Below are 5,524 nucleotides of genomic sequence, written 5' to 3'. Positions count from 1 at the left end.
CTAGGACAAAATCATCTAACCAAAACATCAAATATCGCTAACTAGTAAAGCTAACTGATACCAAGAAATATGAACCACAAACATAAGTGATAGTTATTGGAGCACCAAAATATGAACCAATAGAATATGGAAAGAATATAACCATCTTGAATAAGCATCAAAAATCAAATGCAAGGATCTGATCATACTAAATCAGAATTGGAGCCAAAACCAAGATAAACACTAAGTCTAATCGGGATAGCAGAACCATATCCAACTGGGATACAGTGTTGACATCAATGACAACACTTAACCAAATTCATCATATGCCAACAAATGGAACATATGATATTATAGACAACCACATTTCAATGGACAATCATGTTCCTACCATTATAATGAAGGGAAAAACTCCCAAAGGTCCTACTAGAAGGAGTAAAGTTGTTTTGAAAGGAATTGGACCATCCTCTTCATCATCTAATGATGAAACCCCTAAATGAAATTTTACAACTCAATGGGGTAAAGTCACCTTGCAAGGTGTTCCATCAAAGACCACAACTTCATCATATATCAAAAATGAGGATGACATTATAGACTAGTTAGGGAAGACACCCACCCTTATCTCCATTCTTGATTTATTGGGTATCTCTCCTTCACATAATGCTATTCTTGACAAAGTATTGAGAGAAATATTTGTTCCCATTCATTTTAATGTGGACAAGTTTCAAGAAATGGTGGGATGCCTTTCCACTCCTTATTTCCTTACATTCATAGAAACTAATGATGCATCTCCATGTCAACCACACAATGCACCTCTCCACATTGAATCCTTCCCTCATAAGAAATACATTAAACGATTCTTGATAGACAGAGGAGAAGGTCTAAATATTGGCACATTAAATACTATCAAACAATCAAGATACTTTGAATAAACTATGCATTCAAGAAATAATATCACTATCAAAGCATATGATGATGAAGAATACTCATCCAAAGGAACCATCGCCTTACCTTTAAGTGTCGGGGTAGTGACAAAGGATATGATTTTCCAATTCCTTGACCTTGATCTCACATACAACATACTTTTGTACATTCATGCATACATGTATTGAGAGTAGTACCATCAACATATCACCAATTTATCAAATTTCCACACAATGGAGTTGAAGTAACAGTCAAAGGTGATCCAAATTCATTCATATTATACAATAACTTGTGACCAAGACCATAAGTAATAGTCCCAATTAATAGAGAAGTGACTCCATCTTCAACATATGTTGATCTAGAATCATTAAAAGATTCTACATCAAAACAAGGGGAACTCAAAGGAAAATACAAAGATAAAGGCATGAGAGAATATAACTTGAATCAAACCATGTACTTAAAAAACTAATGGATTCTCCTAAGGACTATGGGCAACCACATCCTTCAAAGAAAGTATCCACAATTACCATATAATGGGATCCCACTACATTCAAGAAATGGGGAAAGATGGAAGATGAAGACCTTTATAAAATGCTTTATAGATAACCTGAAGAAGAATCTACAAAAGACCACATCATAATACCATGTGAAAACTATGGAAAAGGTTTTAAGTTCTTACAAAATTTTGGATATGATGGAAAAGGCCCTTTTGGGTTACAAAAGAAAGGTATTGTTGAGCCATTGCAACCAAATCTAGTACCAAAGAAGCAGTGTAATAAAGGACTTGGATTTGCATGATCAATATTACATGGTCTTAATTATGAAATAACAATACAAATTATAGGTTCTACATCCACTAATGACCAAAACATTAAAAATACTATTCCATAGATTCTAATAAATGAGAATGGGGCTTAGATAAGTCATCCAGTGATTATGTACCTATGGAAATATTCAAAGAACTAAGAGAACCCATAAAAGAAGAGAAGTTGATAAAACAATTTAGAGTTGGTCAAACAATTTAGCTATCTTGGTGCAGCTTTCTATGTTTTGAGCTCCCTTTTTGTTGTGGTTGGAAACTATTTTTTGTTTGGGTGATCAGGCATGGTTTTCTTTTGCTTTAAAGCTTTATCTTTCTCTTGATATGTATTAAGGTTCGGGTTCCTTTCAAAAACCTATTTTTACTTAATCAAAACATTATTAGATTCTACATTTCAAGAAAAAAAGATAGTAGAGAACTGTGGATAAAACATTTTGGGATCCCAAGCCCTCTATGTCTCGAATCTCTAGGTGAAAACTACAAAGAGTGAAGACTCATGTTGTTGAGTGTCCTTCTAGTGATGTCAATTTGGATTCATTTACAATCGAGACTGATGAGTCAAGTACTAGCGATGACCTTGATGATTGCATTGAAATACGTGAAGACTCTTGTGTCTTTACTCTCACACCTATTGAATTTGAACACAAATGGCCTTTCCATTGTTCATCCACAACTCATTGACTGGGACCAACAAGAACTTCCACAACTAGACACATTTGAAAATGATGAGGCCTTCATTGACTACCTTGGCATATGAGATGATCTTCCGCTTGGTGACCACAAAGAAGGATACATCATAAAACTCAATAGTGTGGCATATTTTGGAGAGGGTGCCAAACCTTCCAGACGCAAAAGTATAAAAAATAAAAACAAATCACGGGTCTTATGGTGAAAACCACATTGTGGCATTGTCTAACCCTAAAAAGGAAAAAATAAAGGATGCATCAAATAGTGAAAAATTCTCTAAGGAATCGAGGATGGAAGATTTGACACTCTTCCCATGACAAAATATGAGGAAAAATCATCAATGTTGATTAAAGAAACCATCAAGACAAATATTTGAACAAAAGAGGTACCACACAACATCTTCTTGGCATAGTCTTTCACAAAGATTGAAAGACCAAAGTTCATAACATTCTTCATAGAGTGACAAATTAATTTTGCAAGGTCATATGTCGACATGGTTGGACTAGATCCTAACTTAGTTATGCATCATTTGATAGTTACTCCAAGTGCCAAGATAGTAAAACAAAAACTTTTCAAAATGCATCCCTAGGTGACACTGCTCGTGACAGTGGAACTTGAGAAACTATTGGATGCTGGCTTCATCAAACCAATTGATTACCTTGAGTGGATTTCTAATCTTGTACCTGCCAACAAACAAGACAACAACATCAGAATATGTATAGATTTTAGAGATATCAACAAGGGTTATCCCAAAGTTGTTTTTCCATTGCCAAACATTGATCTAATAGTTGATCTTATAACCAATCATGCAATGCTATCACTCATGGATGGATTCTCTAAGTATAATCAGATCAAAATAGTGTTGGATATTACTGAGAAGTTTGCTGGAATAATGTTTTGTCATTGATGCCAACATATTCTTTTGTGTATTCCAATATTGTAGTTAGATTAAGTGAGTTTCTTTGGTTAGTGTGTTGCAGTTGAGTTGTTGTGGTTCAATGGGTTTTGAGATAAGCATGTTTAGTTGATTCAACAAAATTTTATATGATCCACATGGTAATTCGATTGAGTTATGAGGTCCAGTATTGTGGTTGGTTGTTTAGTTGTTCATATTGTTCAATGTTCTGGTTTATGCTCTGCATTGCTTTGAAATTTCTATATCTTAGTTTGTGGATTTGGAAAAGTTTTTGGGATGTTCACATGTGTCCTTAATTAAGATGGTTCATGATTTGGAAGTCTACAAGTGAATATTTTAGTTTGTCAGTCAGTTCAGCGTGTCTTCTTGAGGTTCTGTGTGTGTGTGTGAAAAGTGAACCTGTATCTGTATCTGGAATACACAACACTTCAATTAAGCCATTAGATGCATGGTTAGATAGATCTAAGCATGAATAATAAAACCATTACAAATTGAGCCATTGTCTTCTAGTAGATGCGAGTTTAAATTGCTCTCAGATTGCTAAGCTGTCCAGTGACAAGACAACACCTAAACGAAGGATTTTTAAATCTATATGAGCATGAATATGAGCTAAATGGATGCAAGATGTAAGCTAGATATGCAAGATTAATCTAATATGATTTAAGAAATATATGAATATTTAATCTAAATGATTTAAGCAATATGAAATAACTAATATGCAATATCTCAATGCAAATTCTCAATGAACCTTGAGCAAAAACAACATAATAACAATATATTCTCCAGGATTTTTGAATGAGAGATGAAGGCTTGAATTTATAAAAAATTCAGAAAGAAACCAACGGCTAAGATCAAATGATGATGAGCGGTCAAGATTTTCCAAGAGGAAGCACAATCCAGGTGAATTGATGTGATTGGATGCTTTTCTCAGTTTTAAAGGAAATTGAACTAAAATTAAGATAAAATTAGGAAAAAACTGATTTATTCTCTATTTCAATGAATTTTAATATTTAATTGTTTTAATTGCTTTCTTTGAGATTATTTATCAATTTTTAATTTGTTTTTTTCAAGATTATCTCCAATTGATTTCTTTTCTCAATTTTTAATTCTTATTTTTGTCAATTAATTCCTTTTTTGATTTATTTCCTTTTTTGAAGATTTATGGCAATTTTTATTTATTTTTCAAATTAATTCCTCTTTTTGATGATTTAATGGCAAATTGATTTATTTAATTAAATATGCTAGGATATTTAATAAAATAAATAAGATAATTGATCAAAATTATTTACTTGGAATGATTTAATTAATTAAATAAATATTTAATTAATATTGAGTGATTAATTTTGCCATGTGACTTTGATGATTTAAGAAATGAATTGTGTGCTCAAGATTGATTTAATTGCCTTTGGTTAGGACTTTGGTGACATTGTCGAGATTAGGGGCCCATAGTTTAGATGACCATTTTTAGGGTATTACATTTGCTCCTCTTTGAATTAATGTGCGAGAAACACATTGGTTCAAAGAATAGTTGATGTCTAGGAGATACCAGTTCTGAACTTGATTGATCACGAACTAGATGAAGAGCAGGGTGTTTAGCTTGATTTGAAGCGATGAAGCTGAACAAAGTTGATTAAAGCAATAACAATCCCGAACTTGATTGAACTAGGAACGATAGAGAGTAAAGATACCAAACTTGAACTTGATTGATCAAGAAGCGGATCTTACTGATCTAGAACTTGATTGAACTAGACACAGTGAGTGAAGATAAAATCGATCTAGAACTTGATGTATCAAGACACAATGAGCGAAGATAAATTGTCCAGCTTGATTCAATGCGATGAAATTGAACACCTACTTAGATTGAGTGTGTGATTGAAGATACTCTTTAAACCCTTGATTGAGTTTAAACAAATAATCAGCTTGATGAAGAGCGATGAAACTGATTAATGTTAAGAGAGTGATTCAGACAAAGACAAATATTAGCTTGATATGAAGTGATGAAACTGATATGTCCCTAGCGATTGATTCGATTTAGATGATTGAGAGATCTCAACTTGATATAAAGCGATGAAATTGAGATGCCCCTAGCAATGAGGTCTTATTTGATGTTTAGAAAAGATTAGCTGCTCGACTTGCAACAAAGATTTTTGAAAGAAATTCTCGACTTTGACGTCATGAGTATGCCCCCTCAGGAGCAA

Source organism: Cryptomeria japonica, chromosome 1, assembly GCF_030272615.1.
Source record: "Cryptomeria japonica chromosome 1, Sugi_1.0, whole genome shotgun sequence".
NCBI classification, from domain to species: Eukaryota; Viridiplantae; Streptophyta; class Pinopsida; order Cupressales; family Cupressaceae; genus Cryptomeria; species Cryptomeria japonica.
This window is presented reverse-complemented; position numbering follows the sequence as displayed.